This window comes from Sceloporus occidentalis, unplaced genomic scaffold (assembly GCF_023333645.1).
Source record: "Sceloporus occidentalis isolate IW3139 unplaced genomic scaffold, rSceOcc1.0.p SCAF_32, whole genome shotgun sequence".
NCBI classification, from domain to species: Eukaryota; Metazoa; Chordata; class Lepidosauria; order Squamata; family Phrynosomatidae; genus Sceloporus; species Sceloporus occidentalis.
Genome location: NW_028317012.1, coordinates 10,037,642 through 10,055,773, shown reverse-complemented (window position 1 = coordinate 10,055,773; position 18,132 = coordinate 10,037,642).

Here is an 18,132-nt window from a genome sequence, read left to right as displayed (position 1 = left end):
CGTGTAAAGGTCACATGGTGCAGGCCGTCGTATGTAAAGTGCTGCCCAGTAGGGTATAGCATCTGTATGTTCTTCCACAAATGATATCAATTACTGCAGAGCCGTCACTGAATCCCACAGATGGTACATTTTACTTGTTGCTCAGCATCGCGTAACATTTATGTGTCCGGTTAAAAATTGCAGGCGCAATGAGGGTCCACCGCCCAGCAGGTGCGGGTTCCATCTCTGATACATATCATCAGCGACGTCGTCCATTAAATGCGTTTCATGATGGTACTGTAAAAGTGAGTCAGTTCTTTGAATACGGAATATATTTTATTTTAATATATACTGACCATTGCTCTTATGAGTTTTGGCTGTTGCTGATCAGTGGATTAGAAATGGGCATCTGTGCAATAAAACTTTAGCCATCTCATCAGTGTTCCAATCAACTGCAATTGGTGGCTACTGACTGAGACGGTTGGGGGTTCAAGTAAATGATCTCTCTCTTCTGCATCACGCCGTGTTCTTTGATGCACAGGGACACTCGGTGAACTTGTGGCTGTATCTCTTGTCTCCATTCACTAAAAGATTAAATGATCAGTATGTTAAGCAATATTTCAACTGACCAGACACAACTGCAGTTAGGGGTATCCCCCGGAGGCAGAGGACACATGGGGCTATTTTTGAGTTTGGGAGGGGGGGGGCACTGGTGGATTCCTGGGGAGACTTATTACTTGCCTTCCCAGTCCATTCATGTCTAAGTAACCCTGTGCTTATTGGGGGCACAGGGCGAACGAGATGGCCCGTCTGGTCTGATTTTATAATCCTTGATACCGAACATACTTCATCTAACATACTATCCTTCAGAACCAACAGACTTCAGTAGAGTCTTCATCTTCCTATCCTTCTGTAAAACACATCGGAATAGATACAACACCTGTTAATCTCCGCGGCACAATATATTCCGAAAATAGTAAATAGAGAATCTTCCGTACCCTATGTCATTCCGATCGTGCTAATAGCGACAATACGTTTAACCCGTCACAGTTCATGTGTCCATGATCAGAGCTAGAATTACTGCTACCCAGGGTAAATGGCAAAGTGGCAAGTTTTCATGGGGTTAAATAATGTTAGGACATACAAATTAATAGGAGTAACATTCTTAATGCTATAGTTGCTTATATAGAAGATAAAACAGTATCTTTAACATAGGCGATGTACGTTTTGATCCTACACTTTTTCTAGATCTCGTCCTTAACACTATTCCTTACATTTGGTCCATCATACACCGGGGGCTCCCACCTAGTTTTCCGTATGGGAGAAGAAACCTAGTTCAGCCACTTAAGGGTTCACGAAAGAGAAAAAAGAGGGAAAAAAACAAAACAAAACAGGATAATCGGAGCTTTTCGTAATATAAGGGTTTGTATCATTTCATAGCAAACAATTAACATACCCTAAGATGATACAAAATGAGGCCTGGATGAGATGCCACATGCACTGTTGGCTTGGATCTATGTTAAGGATGGAATTGTACAACTGCATCCTTCTAACAAGGGGCATGCATTCATCACGCACTTCAACTCAGCCAACCCAGTGCATAGAGTCACCCGCCCTGGTATTTAAGTCGTGAGAAATGCCTCTTTGTTGTGGTTATGGTGAGCCTTTAAAAATTTTAGAAATGCCGCTGATTTTAGGTTATGGTGAGCATTTCAATATTTTTTTGTCGTTGTTAACTGTCATATTAAAAACTTCTATGGGTAATTTATTAAGTAACATGATTACTTTGCATTACCATGATGTTTATGTCAGCTATTCTTGTAAAGTATTTGCTCAGCTGCACACAGTCAAGTCAAACGGGAGTTAATATATGCGTGGAATCGACCAATCACAGTCGAGTGGGCGGGGTTATCCAGCCAACGCAATAACAAAGGCACGAACGAAAAGCTATGCATGGCATCAACCAATCACAGTCGAGTGGGCGGGGTTATCTGGCTAACGCAATAACAAAGGCACGAACGAAAAGCTAAGTGCTGATACAGCTGCTGAAAACCTATTTTGACACAAAAACTGGAAATTGGAGAGAAATAGGTGAAGCCCAAATGCCACAAGTATGCCCCTGGAACATAGTTATATGTTGGTGCATTCTAAATAATCACCAGCAAGTAATTGGGAGTGCAGAATGCAGAGGCTTACCACTCGGTCGTATTTATTTGCTAGAGCATTTTTATATGGGGGGGAAAAAAACCCCCAAAAAACATTTCATATCTGTATAAATATTTATTGGGGGTCTGTGTGACGTTTTTTAACCCATTCAGGAGCAAGAGATTTTCATACTCCAATGATGACAGTTGCTAAAGCATGATTTCATTTTTATACCTTTGATATAAGAATGACACTTCATGAGTCCTGAGGTGATTTGTCTATCAAGGGGCATTTGTGATCTAAAAGATCAGACAAATGTACTTAAATATTTGATACCCCCAAAACCTTAATCTAGTACAAATGTCCAGCTGGAGCAAACAAAATATCTGTATAATTTTAGTTATTTCAGTGCGTTAGACGGAGCTTTCCTCTTGCTAGCAGTTCATCTGGTAAGTCGCTACAGAATATCTGCATTCAGCTGTATCTTCAGCTGACCAGAAAATGAATTCATTAGAGCCTCTATATTAGTTGTAGGCAGGAATCTAAAACAGAGTGCCTCTAGTGGCAACTACTTCTTTATTGTTAATGCCATCGTGTGAATGAAGGCATTTTTAACCTGACGTGTAAAGGTCACATGGTGCTGGCCGTCGTATGTAAAGTGCTGCCCAGTAGGGTATAGCATCTGTATGTTCTTCCACAAATGATATCAATTACTGCAGAGCCGTCACTGAATCCCACAGATGGTACATTTTACTTGTTGCTCAGCATCGCGTAACATTTATGTGTCCAGTTAAAAATTGCAGGCGCAATGAGGGTCCACCGCCCAGCAGGTGCGGGTTCCATCTCTGATACATATCATCAGCGACGTCGTCCATTAAATGCGTTTCATGATGGTACTGTACTGTAAAAGTGAGTCAGTTGTTTGAATACGGAATATATTTTATTTTAATATATACTGACCATTGCTCTTATGAGTTTTGGCTGTTGCTGATCAGTGGATTAGAAATGGGCATCTGTGCAATAAAACTTTAGCCATCTCATCAGTGTTCCAATCAACTGCAATTGGTGGCTACTGACTGAGACGGTTGGGGGTTCAAGTAAATGATCTCTCTCTTCTGCATCACGCCGTGTTCTTTGATGCACAGGGACACTCGGTGAACTTGTGGCTGTATCTCTTGTCTCCATTCACTAAAAGATTAAATGATCAGTATGTTAAGCAATATTTCAACTGACCAGACTCAACTGCAGTTAGGGGTATCCCCCGGAGGCAGAGGACACATGGGGCTATGTTTGGGAGGGGGGGGAACTGGTGGATTCCTGGGGAAACTTATTACTTGCCTTCCCAGTCCATTCATGTCTAAGTAACTCTGTGCTTATTGGGGGCACAGGGCGAACGAGATGGCCCGTCTGGTCTGGTTTTATAATCCTTGATACCTAACATACTTCATCTAACATACTATCCTTAAAAACCAACAGACTTCAGTAGAGTCTTCATCTTCCTATCCTTCTGTAAAACACATCGGAATAGATACAACACCTGTTAATCTCCGCGGCACAATATATTCCGAAAATAGTAAATAGAGAATCTTCCGTACACTATGTCATTCCGATCGTGCTAATAGCGACAGTACGTTTAACCCGTCACAGTTCATGTGTCCATGATCAGAGCTAGAATTACTGCTACCCAGGGTAAATGGCAAAGTGGCAAGTTTTCATGGGGTTAAATAATGTTAGGACATACAAATTAATAGGAGTAACATTCTTAATGCTATAGTTGCTTATATAGAAGATAAAACACTATCTTTAACATAGGCGATGTACGTTTTGATCCTGCACTTTGTCTAGATCTCGATCTCAACACTATTGCTTACATTTGGTCCATCATACACCGGGGGCTCCCACCTAGTTTTCCGTATGGGAGAAGAAACCTAGTTCAGCCACTTAAGGGTTCACGAAAGAGAAAAAAGAGGGAAAAAAACAAAACAAAACAGGATAATCGGAGCTTTTCATAATATAAGGGTTTGTATCATTTCATAGAAAACAATTAACATACCCTAAGTTGATACAAAATGAGACCTGGATGAGATGCCACATGCACCGTTGGCTTGGATCTATGTTAAGGATGGAATTGTACAACTCCATCCTTCTAACAAGGGGCATCCATTCATCACGCACTTCAACTCAGCCAACCCAATGCATTGAGTCACCCGCCCTGGTATTTAAGTCGCGAGAAACGCCACTTTGTTGTGGTTATGGTGAGCCTTTAAAAATTTTAGAAATGCCGCTGATTTTAGGTTATGGTGAGCATTTCAATATTTTTTTGTCATTGTTAACTGTCATATTAAAAACTTCTATGGGTAATTTATTAAGTAACATGATTACTTTGCATTACCATGATGTTTATGTCAGCTATTCTTGTAAAGTATTTGCTCAGCTGCACACAGTCAAGTCAAACGGGAGTTAATATATGCGTGGAATCGACCAATCACAGTCGAGTGGGCGGGGTTATCTGGCTAACGCAATAACAAAGGCACGAACGAAAAGCTATGCATGGCATCAACCAATCACAGTCGAGTGGGCGGGGTTATCTGGCTAACGCAATAACAAAGGCACGAACGAAAAGCTAAGTGCTGATACAGCTGCTGAAAACCTATTTTGACACAAAAACTGGAAATTGGAGAGAAATAGGTGAAGCCCAAATGCCACAAGTATGCCCCTGGAACATAGTTATATGTTGGTGCATTCTAAATAATCACCAGCAAGTAATTGGGAGTGCAGAATGCAGAGGCTTACCACTCGGTCGTATTTATTTGCTAGAGCATTTTTATATGGGGGGGAAAAAACCCCCCAAAAAACATTTCATATCTGTATAAATATTTATTGGGGGTCTGTGTGACGTTTTTTAACCCATTCAGGAGCAAGAGATTTTCATACTCCAATGATGACAGTTGCTAAAGCATGATTTCATTTTTATACCTTTGATATAAGAATGACACTTCATGAGTCCTGAGGTGATTTGTCTATCAAGGGGCATTTGTGATCTAAAAGATCAGACAAATGTACTTAAATATTTGATACCCCCAAAACCTTAATCTAGTACAAATGTCCAGCTGGAGCAAACAAAATATCTGTATAATTTTAGTTATTTCAGTGCGTTAGACGGAGCTTTCCTCTTGCTAGCAGTTCATCTGGTAAGTCGCTACAGAATATCTGCATTCAGCTGTATCTTCAGCTGACCAGAAAATGAATTCATTAGAGCCTCTATATTAGTTGTAGGCAGGAATCTAAAACAGAGTGCCTCTAGTGGCAACTACTTCTTTATTGTTAATGCCATCGTGTGAATGAAGGCATTTTTAACCTGACGTGTAAAGGTCACATGGTGCTGGCCGTCGTATGTAAAGTGCTGCCCAGTAGGGTATAGCATCTGTATGTTCTTCCACAAATGATATCAATTACTGCAGAGCCGTCACTGAATCCCACAGATGGTACATTTTACTTGTTGCTCAGCATCGCGTAAGATTTATGTGTCCAGTTAAAAATTGCAGGCGCAATGAGGGTCCACCGCCCAGCAGGTGCGGGTTCCATCTCTGATACATATCATCAGCGACGTCGTCCATTAAATGCGTTTCATGATGGTACTGTACTGTAAAAGTGAGTCAGTTCTTTGAATACGGAATATATTTTATTTTAATATATACTGACCATTGCTCTTATGAGTTTTGGCTGTTGCTGATCAGTGGATTAGAAATGGGCATCTGTGCAATAAAACTTTAGCCATCTCATCAGTGTTCCAATCAACTGCAATTGGTGGCTACTGACTGAGACGGTTGGGGGTTCAAGTAAATGATCTCTCTCTTCTGCATCACGCCGTGTTCTTTGATGCACAGGGACACTCGGTGAACTTGTGGCTGTATCTCTTGTCTCCATTCACTAAAAGATTAAATGATCAGTATGTTAAGCAATATTTCAACTGACCAGACTCAACTGCAGTTAGGGGTATCCCCCGGAGGCAGAGGACACATGGGGCTATGTTTGGGAGGGGGGGGGGCACTGGTGGATTCCTGGGGAAACTTATTACTTGCCTTCCCAGTCCATTCATGTCTAAGTAACTCTGTGCTTATTGGGGGCACAGGGCGAACGAGATGGCCCGTCTGGTCTGGTTTTATAATCCTTGATACCTAACATACTTCATCTAACATACTATCCTTAAAAACCAACAGACTTCAGTAGAGTCTTCATCTTCCTATCCTTCTGTAAAACACATCGAAATAGATACAACACCTGTTAATCTCCGCGGCACAATATATTCCGAAAATAGTAAATAGAGAATCTTCCGTACCCTATGTCATTCCGATCGTGCTAATAGCGACGGTACGTTTAACCCGTCACAGTTCATGTGTCCATGATCAGAGCTAGAATTACTGCTACCCAGGGTAAATGGCAAAGTGGCAAGTTTTCATGGGGTTAAATAATGTTAGGACATACAAATTAATAGGAGTAACATTCTTAATGCTATAGTTGCTTATATAGAAGATAAAACACTATCTTTAACATAGGCGATGTACGTTTTGATCCTGCACTTTGTCTAGATCTCGATCTCAACACTATTGCTTACATTTGGTCCATCATACACCGGGGGCTCCCACCTAGTTTTCCGTATGGGAGAAGAAACCTAGTTCAGCCACTTAAGGGTTCACGAAAGAGAAAAAAGAGGGAAAAAAACAAAACAAAACAGGATAATCGGAGCTTTTCATAATATAAGGGTTTGTATCATTTCATAGAAAACAATTAACATACCCTAAGTTGATACAAAATGAGACCTGGATGAGATGCCACATGCACCGTTGGCTTGGATCTATGTTAAGGATGGAATTGTGCAACTCCATCCTTCTAACAAGGGGCATCCATTCATCACGCACTTCAACTCAGCCAACCCAATGCATTGAGTCACCCGCCCTGGTATTTAAGTCGCGAGAAACGCCACTTTGTTGTGGTTATGGTGAGCCTTTAAAAATTTTAGAAATGCCGCTGATTTTAGGTTATGGTGAGCATTTCAATATTTTTTTGTCATTGTTAACTGTCATATTAAAAACTTCTATGGGTAATTTATTAAGTAACATGATTACTTTGCATTACCATGATGTTTATGTCAGCTATTCTTGTAAAGTATTTGCTCAGCTGCACACAGTCAAGTCAAACGGGAGTTAATATATGCGTGGAATCGACCAATCACAGTCGAGTGGGCGGGGTTATCTGGCTAACGCAATAACAAAGGCACGAACGAAAAGCTAAGTGCTGATACAGCTGCTAAAAACCTATTTTGACACAAAAACTGGAAATTGGAGAGAAATAGGTGAAGCCCAAATGCCACAAGTATGCCCCTGGAACATAGTTATATGTTGGTGCATTTTAAATAATCACCAGCAAGTAATTGGGAGTGCAGAATGCAGAGGCTTACCACTTGGTCGTATTTATTTGCTAGAGCATTTTTATATGGGGGGGAAAAAACCCCCAAAAAACATTTCATATATGTATAAATATTTATTGGGGGTCTGTGTGACGTTTTTTAACCCATTCAGGAGCAAGAGATTTTCATACTCCAATGATGACAGTTGCTAAAGCATGATTTCATTTTTATACCTTTGATATAAGAATGACACTTCATGAGTCCTGAGGTGATTTGTCTATCAAGGGGCATTTGTGATCTAAAAGATCAGACAAATGTACTTAAATATTTGATACCCCCAAAACCTTAATCTAGTACAAATGTCCTGCTGGAGCAAACAAAATATCTGTATAATTATAGTTATTTCAGTGCGTTAGATGGAGCTTTCCTCTTGCTAGCAGTTCATCTGGTAAGTCGCTACAGAATATCTGCATTCAGCTGTATCTTCAGCTGACCAGAAAATGAATTCATTAGAGCCTCTATATTAGTTGTAGGCAGGAATCTAAAACAGAGTGCCTCTAGTGGCAACTACTTCTTTATTGTTAATGCCATCGTGTGAATGAAGGCATTTTTAACCTGACGTGTAAAGGTCACATGGTGCTGGCCGTCGTATGAAAAGTGCTGCCCAGTAGGGTATAGCATCTGTATGTTCTTCCACAAATGATATCAATTACTGCAGAGCCGTCACTGAATCCCACAGATGGTACATTTTGCTTGTTGCTCAGCATCGCGTAACATTTATGTGTCCAGTTAAAAATTGCAGGCGCAATGAGGGTCCACCGCCCAGCAGGTGCGGGTTCCATCTCTGATACATATCATCAGCGACGTCGTCCATTAAATACGTTTCATGATGGTACTGTAAAAGTGAGTCAGTTCTTTGAATACGGAATATATTTTATTTTAATATATACTGACCATTGCTCTTATGAGTTTTGGCTGTTGCTGATCAGTGGATTAGAAATGGGCATCTGTGCAATAAAACTTTAGCCATCTCATCAGTGTTCCAATCAACTGCAATTGGTGGCTACTGACTGAGACGGTTGGGGGTTCAAGTAAATGATCTCTCTCTTCTACATCACGCCGTGTTCTTTGATGCACAGGGACACTCGGTGAACTTGTGGCTGTATCTCTTGTCTCCATTCACTAAAAGATTAAATGATCAGTATGTTAAGCAATATTTCAACTGACCAGACTCAACTGCAGTTAGGGGTATCCCCCGGAGGCAGAGGACACATGGGGCTATGTTTGAGTTTGGGAGGGGGGGGCACTGGTGGATTCCTGGGGAGACTTATTACTTGCCTTCCCAGTCCATTCATGTCTAAGTAACCCTGTGCTTATTGGGGGCACAGGGCGAACGAGATGGCCCGTCTGGTCTGATTTTATAATCCTTGATACCTAACATACTTCATCTAACATACTATCCTTCAGAACCAACAGACTTCAGTAGAGTCTTCATCTTCCTATCCTTCTGTAAAACACATCGGAATAGATACAACACCTGTTAATCTCCGCGGCACAATTTATTCCGAAAATAGTAAATAGAGAATCTTCCGTACCCTATGTCATTCCGATCGTGCTAATAGCGACAATACGTTTAACCCGTCACAGTTCATGTGTCCATGATCAGAGCTAGAATTACTGCTACCCAGGGTAAATGGCAAAGTGGCAAGTTTTCATGGGGTTAAATAATGTTAGGACATACAAATTAATAGGAGTAACATTCTTAATGCTATAGTTGCTTATATAGAAGATAAAACAGTATCTTTAACATAGGCGATGTACGTTTTGATCCTGCACTTTTTCTAGATCTCGTCCTCAACACTATTCCTTACATTTGGTCCATCATACACCGGGGGCTCCCACCTAGTTTTCCGTATGGGAAAAGAAACCTAGTCCAGCCACTTAAGGGTTCACGAAAGAGAAAAGAGAGGGAAAAAAACAAAACAAAACAGGATAATCGGAGCTTTTCGTAATATAAGGGTTTGTATCATTTCATAGCAAACAATTAACATACCCTAAGTTGATACAAAATGAGACCTGGATGAGATGCCACATGCACTGTTGGCTTGGATCTATGTTAAGGATGGAATTGTACAACTCCATCCTTCTAACAAGGGGCATGCATTCATCACGCACTTCAACTCAGCCAACCCAGTGCATAGAGTCACCCGCCCTGGTATTTAAGTCGCGAGAAATGCCTCTTTGTTGTGGTTATGGTGAGCCTTTAAAAATTTTAGAAATGCCGCTGATTTTAGGTTATGGTGAGCATTTCAATATTTTTTTGTCGTTGTTAACTGTCATATTAAAAACTTCTATGGGTAATTTATTAAGTAACATGATTACTTTGCATTACCATGATGTTTATGTCAGCTATTCTTGTAAAGTATTTGCTCAGCTGCACACAGTCAAGTCAAACGGGAGTTAATATATGCATGGAATCGACCAATCACAGTCGAGTGGGCGGGGTTATCCAGCCAACGCAATAACAAAGGCACGAACGAAAAGCTATGCATGGCATCAACCAATCACAGTCGAGTGGGCGGGGTTATCTGGCTAACGCAATAACAAAGGCACGAACGAAAAGCTAAGTGCTGATACAGCTGCTGAAAACCTATTTTGACACAAAAACTGGAAATTGGAGAGAAATAGGTGAAGCCCAAATGCCACAAATATGCCCCTGGAACATAGTTATATGTTGGTGCATTCTAAATAATCACCAGCAAGTAATTGGGAGTGCAGAATGCAGAGGCTTACCACTTGGTCGTATTTATTTGCTAGAGCATTTTTATATGGGGGGGAAAAACCCCCCAAAAAAACATTTCATATATGTATAAATATTTATTGGGGGTCTGTGTGACGTTTTTTAACCCATTCAGGAGCAAGAGATTTTCATACTCCAATGATGACAGTTGCTAAAGCATGATTTCATTTTTATACCTTTGATATAAGAATGACACTTCATGAGTCCTGAGGTGATTTGTCTATCAAGGGGCATTTGTGATCTAAAAGATGAGACAAACGTACTTAAATATTTGATACCCCCAAAACCTTAATCTAGTACAAATGTCCTGCTGGAGCAAACAAAATATCTGTATAATTATAGTTATTTCAGTGCGTTAGATGGAGCTTTCCTCTTGCTAGCAGTTCATCTGGTAAGTCGCTACAGAATATCTGCATTCAGCTGTATCTTCAGCTGACCAGAAAATGAATTCATTAGAGCCTCTATATTAGTTGTAGGCAGGAATCTAAAACAGAGTGCCTCTAGTGGCAACTACTTCTTTATTGTTAATGCCATCGTGTGAATGAAGGCATTTTTAACCTGACGTGTAAAGGTCACATGGTGCTGGCCGTCGTATGTAAAGTGCTGCCCAGTAGGGTATAGCATCTGTATGTTCTTCCACAAATGATATCAATTACTGCAGAGCCGTCACTGAATCCCACAGATGGTACATTTTGCTTGTTGCTCAGCATCGCGTAACATTTATGTGTCCAGTTAAAAATTGCAGGCGCAATGAGGGTCCACCGCCCAGCAGGTGCGGGTTCCATCTCTGATACATATCATCAGCGACGTCGTCCATTAAATGCGTTTCATGATGGTACTGTAAAAGTGAGTCAGTTCTTTGAATACGGAATATATTTTATTTTAATATATACTGACCATTGCTCTTATGAGTTTTGGCTGTTGCTGATCAGTGGATTAGAAATGGGCATCTGTGCAATAAAACTTTAGCCATCTCATCAGTGTTCCAATCAACTGCAATTGGTGGCTACTGACTGAGACGGTTGGGGGTTCAAGTAAATGATCTCTCTCTTCTACATCACGCCGTGTTCTTTGATGCACAGGGACACTCGGTGAACTTGTGGCTGTATCTCTTGTCTCCATTCACTAAAAGATTAAATGATCAGTATGTTAAGCAATATTTCAACTGACCAGACTCAACTGCAGTTAGGGGTATCCCCCGGAGGCAGAGGACACATGGGGCTATGTTTGAGTTTGGGAGGGGGGGGGCACTGGTGGATTCCTGGGGAGACTTATTACTTGCCTTCCCAGTCCATTCATGTCTAAGTAACCCTGTGCTTATTGGGGGCACAGGGCGAACGAGATGGCCCGTCTGGTCTGATTTTATAATCCTTGATACCGAACATACTTCATCTAACATACTATCCTTCAGAACCAACAGACTTCAGTAGAGTCTTCATCTTCCTATCCTTCTGTAAAACACATCGGAATAGATACAACACCTGTTAATCTCCGCGGCACAATATAGTCCGAAAATAGTAAATAGAGAATCTTCCGTACCCTATGTCATTCCGATCGTGCTAATAGCGACAATACGTTTAACCTGTCACAGTTCATGTGTCCATGATCAGAGCTAGAATTACTGCTACCCAGGGTAAATGGCAAAGTGGCAAGTTTTCATGGGGTTAAATAATGTTAGGACATACAAATTAATAGGAGTAACATTCTTAATGCTATAGTTGCTTATATAGAAGATAAAACAGTATCTTTAACATAGGCGATGTACGTTTTGATCCTGCACTTTTTCTAGATCTCGTCCTCAACACTATTCCTTACATTTGGTCCATCATACAGCGGGGGCTCCCACCTAGTTTTCCGTATGGGAGAAGAAACCTAGTTCAGCCACTTAAGGGTTCACGAAAGAGAAAAAAGAGGGAAAAAAACAAAACAGGATAATCGGAGCTTTTCGTAATATAAGGGTTTGTATCATTTCATAGCAAACAATTAACATACCCTAAGTTGATACAAAATGAGACCTGGATGAGATGCCACATGCACTGTTGGCTTGGATCTATGTTAAGGATGGAATTGTACAACTCCATCCTTCTAACAAGGGGCATGTATTCATCACGCACTTCAACTCAGCCAACCCAGTGCATAGAGTCACCCGCCCTGGTATTTAAGTCGCGAGAAATGCCTCTTTGTTGTGGTTATGGTGAGCCTTTAAAAATTTTAGAAATGCCGCTGATTTTAGGTTATGGTGAGCATTTCAATATTTTTTTGTCGTTGTTAACTGTCATATTAAAAACTTCTATGGGTAATTTATTAAGTAACATGATTACTTTGCATTACCATGATGTTTATGTCAGCTATTCTTGTAAAGTATTTGCTCAGCTGCACACAGTCAAGTCAAACGGGAGTTAATATATGCATGGAATCGACCAATCACAGTCGAGTGGGCGGGGTTATCCAGCCAACGCAATAACAAAGGCACGAACGAAAAGCTATGCATGGCATCAACCAATCACAGTCGAGTGGGCGGGGTTATCTGGCTAACGCAATAACAAAGGCACGAACGAAAAGCTAAGTGCTGATACAGCTGCTGAAAACCTATTTTGACACAAAAACTGGAAATTGGAGAGAAATAGGTGAAGCCCAAATGCCACAAATATGCCCCTGGAACATAGTTATATGTTGGTGCATTCTAAATAATCACCAGCAAGTAATTGGGAGTGCAGAATGCAGAGGCTTACCACTTGGTCGTATTTATTTGCTAGAGCATTTTTATATGGGGGGGAAAAAAACCCCAAAAAAACATTTCATATATGTATAAATATTTATTGGGGGTCTGTGTGACGTTTTTTAACCCATTCAGGAGCAAGAGATTTTCATACTCCAATGATGACAGTTGCTAAAGCATGATTTCATTTTTATACCTTTGATATAAGAATGACACTTCATGAGTCCTGAGGTGATTTGTCTATCAAGGGGCATTTGTGATCTAAAAGATCAGACAAACGTACTTAAATATTTGATACCCCCAAAACCTTAATCTAGTACAAATGTCCTGCTGGAGCAAACAAAATATCTGTATAATTTTAGTTATTTCAGTGCGTTAGACGGAGCTTTCCTCTTGCTAGCAGTTCATCTGGTAAGTCGCTACAGAATATCTGCTTTCAGCTGTATCTTCAGCTGACCAGAAAATGAATTCATTAGAGCCTCTATATTAGTTGTAGGCAGGAATCTAAAACAGAGTGCCTCTAGTGGCAACTACTTCTTTATTGTTAATGCCATCGTGTGAATGAAGGCATTTTTAACCTGACGTGTAAAGGTCACATGGTGCAGGCCGTCGTATGTAAAGTGCTGCCCAGTAGGGTATAGCATCTGTATGTTCTTCCACAAATGATATCAATTACTGCAGAGCCGTCACTGAATCCCACAGATGGTACATTTTACATGTTGCTCAGCATCGCGTAACATTTATGTGTCCAGTTAAAAATTGCAGGCGCAATGAGGGTCCACCGCCCAGCAGGTGCGGGTTCCATCTCTGATACATATCATCAGCGACGTCGTCCATTAAATGCGTTTCATGATGGTACTGTAAAAGTGAGTCAGTTCTTTGAATACGGAATATATTTTATTTTAATATATACTGACCATTGCTCTTATGAGTTTTGGCTGTTGCTGATCAGTGGATTAGAAATGGGCCTTCCCAGTCCATTCATGTCTAAGTAACCCTGTGCTTATTGGGGGCACAGGGCGAACGAGATGGCCCGTCTGGTCTGATTTTATAATCCTTGATACCGAACATACTTCATCTAACATACTATCCTTCAGAACCAACAGACTTCAGTAGAGTCTTCATCTTCCTATCCTTCTGTAAAACACATCGGAATAGATACAACACCTGTTAATCTCCGCGGCACAATATAGTCCGAAAATAGTAAATAGAGAATCTTCCGTACCCTATGTCATTCCGATCGTGCTAATAGCGACAATACGTTTAACCTGTCACAGTTCATGTGTCCATGATCAGAGCTAGAATTACTGCTACCCAGGGTAAATGGCAAAGTGGCAAGTTTTCATGGGGTTAAATAATGTTAGGACATACAAATTAATAGGAGTAACATTCTTAATGCTATAGTTGCTTATATAGAAGATAAAACAGTATCTTTAACATAGGCGATGTACGTTTTGATCCTGCACTTTTTCTAGATCTCGTCCTCAACACTATTCCTTACATTTGGTCCATCATACACCGGGGGCTCCCACCTAGTTCAGCCACTTAAGGGTTCACGAAAGAGAAAAAAGAGGGAAAAAAACAAAACAGGATAATCGGAGCTTTTCGTAATATAAGGGTTTGTATCATTTCATAGCAAACAATTAACATACCCTAAGTTGATACAAAATGAGACCTGGATGAGATGCCACATGCACTGTTGGCTTGGATCTATGTTAAGGATGGAATTGTACAACTCCATCCTTCTAACAAGGGGCATGCATTCATCGCGCACTTCAACTCAGCCAACCCAGTGCAGAGAGTCACCCGCCCTGGTATTTAAGTCGCGAGAAATGCCTCTTTGTTGTGGTTATGGTGAGCCTTTAAAAATTTTAGAAATGCCGCTGATTTTAGGTTATGGTGAGCATTTCAATATTTTTTTGTCGTTGTTAACTGTCATATTAAAAACTTCTATGGGTAATTTATTAAGTAACATGATTACTTTGCATTACCATGATGTTTATGTCAGCTATTCTTGTAAAGTATTTGCTCAGCTGCACACAGTCAAGTCAAACGGGAGTTAATATATGCATGGAATCGACCAATCACAGTCGAGTGGGCGGGGTTATCCAGCCAACGCAATAACAAAGGCACGAACGAAAAGCTATGCATGGCATCAACCAATCACAGTCGAGTGGGCGGGGTTATCTGGCTAACGCAATAACAAAGGCACGAACGAAAAGCTAAGTGCTGATACAGCTGCTAAAAACCTATTTTGACACAAAAACTGGAAATTGGAGAGAAATAGGTGAAGCCCAAATGCCACAAGTATGTCCCTGGAACATAGTTATATGTTGGTGCATTCTAAATAATCACCAGCAAGTAAGTGGGAGTGCAGAATGCAGAGGCTTACCACTTGGTCGTATTTATTTGCTAGAGCATTTTTATATGGGGGGGGGAAAAAAACCCAAAAAACATTTCATATATGTATAAATATTTATTGGGGGTCTGTGTGACGTTTTTTAACCCATTCAGGAGCAAGAGATTTTCATACTCCAATGATGACAGTTGCTAAAGCATGATTTCATTTTTATACCTTTGATATAAGAATGACACTTCATGAGTCCAGAGGTGATTTGTCTATCAAGGGGCATTTGTGATCTAAAAGATCAGACAAATGTACTTAAATATTTGATACCCCCAATACCTTAATCTAGTACAAATGTCCTGCTGGAGCAAACAAAATATGTGTATAATTATAGTTATTTCAGTGCGTTAGATGGAGCTTTCCTCTTGCTAGCAGTTCATCTGGTAAGTCGCTACAGAATATCTGCATTCAGCTGTATCTTCAGCTGACCAGAAAATGAATTCATTAGAGCCTCTATATTAGTTGTAGGCAGGAATCTAAAACAGAGTGCCTCTAGTGGCAACTACTTCTTTATTGTTAATGCCATCGTGTGAATGAAGGCATTTTTAACCTGACGTGTAAAGGTCACATGGTGCTGGCCGTCGTATGTAAAGTGCTGCCCAGTAGGGTATAGCATCTGTATGTTCTTCCACAAATGATATCAATTACTGCAGAGCCGTCACTGAATCCCACAGATGGTACATTATACTTGTTGCTCAGCATCGCGTAACATTTATGTGTCCAGTTAAAAATTGCAGGCGCAATGAGGGTCCACCGCCCAGCAGGTGCGGGTTCCATCTCTGATACATATCATCAGCGACGTCGTCCATTAAATGCGTTTCATGATGGTACTGTACTGTAAAAGTGAGTCAGTTGTTTGAATACGGAATATATTTTATTTTAATATATACTGACCATTGCTCTTATGAGTTTTGGCTGTTGCTGATCAGTGGATTAGAAATGGGCATCTGTGCAATAAAACTTTAGCCATCTCATCAGTGTTCCAATCAACTGCAATTGGTGGCTACTGACTGAGACGGTTGGGGGTTCAAGTAAATGATCTCTCTCTTCTGCATCACGCCGTGTTCTTTGATGCACAGGGACACTCGGTGAACTTGTGGCTGTATCTCTTGTCTCCATTCACTAAAAGATTAAATGATCAGTATGTTAAGCAATATTTCGACTGACCAGACTCAACTGCAGTTAGGGGTATCCCCCGGAGGCAGAGGACACATGGGGCTATGTTTGGGTTTGGGATGGGGGGGGGCACTGGAGGATTCCTGGGGAGACTTATTACTTGCCTTCCCAGTCCATTCATGTCTAAGTAACCCTGTGCTTATTGGGGGCACAGGGCGAACGAGATGGCCCGTCTGGTCTGATTTTATAATCCTTGATACCTAACATACTTCATCTAACATACTATCCTTCAGAACCAACAGACTTCAGTAGAGTCTTCATCTTCCTATCCTTCTGTAAAACACATCGGAATAGATACAACACCTGTTAATCTCCGCGGCACAATATATTCCGAAAATAGTAAATAGAGAATCTTCCGTTCCCTATGTCATTCCGATCGTGCTAATAGCGACAATACGTTTAACCCGTCACAGTTCATGTGTCCATGATCAGAGCTAGAATTACTGCTACCCAGGGTAAATGGCAAAGTGGCAAGTTTTCATGGGGTTAAATAATGTTAGGACATACAAATTAATAGGAGTAACATTCTTAATGCTATAGTTGCTTATATAGAAGATAAAACAGTATCTTTAACATAGGCGATGTACGTTTTGATCCTGCACTTTTTCTAGATCTCGTCCTCAACACTATTCCTTACATTTGGTCCATCATACACCGGGGGCTCCCACCTAGTTTTCCGTATGGGAGAAGAAACCTAGTTCAGCCACTTTAGGGTTCACGAAAGAGAAAAAAGAGGGAAAAAAACAAAACAAAACAGGATAATTGGAGCTTTTCGTAATATAAGGGTTTGTATCATTTCATAGCAAACAATTAACATACCCTAAGTTGATACAAAATGAGACCTGGATGAGATGCCACATGCACCGTTGGCTTGGATCTATGTTAAGGATGGAATTGTACAAGTCCATCCTTCTAACAAGGGGCATGCATTCATCACGCACTTCAACTCAACCAACCCAGTGCATATAGTCACCCGCCCTGGTATTTAAGTCGCGAGAAATGCCTCTTTGTCGTGGTTATGGTGAGCTTTTAAAAATTTTAGAAATGCCGCTGATTTTAGGTTATGGTGAGCATTTCAATATTTTTTTGTCGTTGTTAACTGTCATATTAAAAACTTCTATGGGTAATTTATTAAGTAACATGATTACTTTGCATTACCATGATGTTTATGTCAGCTATTCTTGTAAAGTATTTGCTCAGCTGCACACAGTCAAGTCAAACGGGAGTTAATATATGCGTGGAATCGACCAATCACAGTCGAGTGGGCGGGGTTATCCGGCCAACGCAATAACAAAGGCACGAACGAAAAGCTATGCATGGCATCAACCAATCACAGTCGAGTGGGCGGGGTTATCTGGCTAACGCAATAACAAAGGCACGAACGAAAAGCTAAGTGCTGATACAGCTGCTGAAAACCTATTTTGACACAAAAACTGGAAAATGGAGAGAAACAGGTGAAGCCCAAATGCCACAAGTATCCCCCTGGAACATAGTTATAT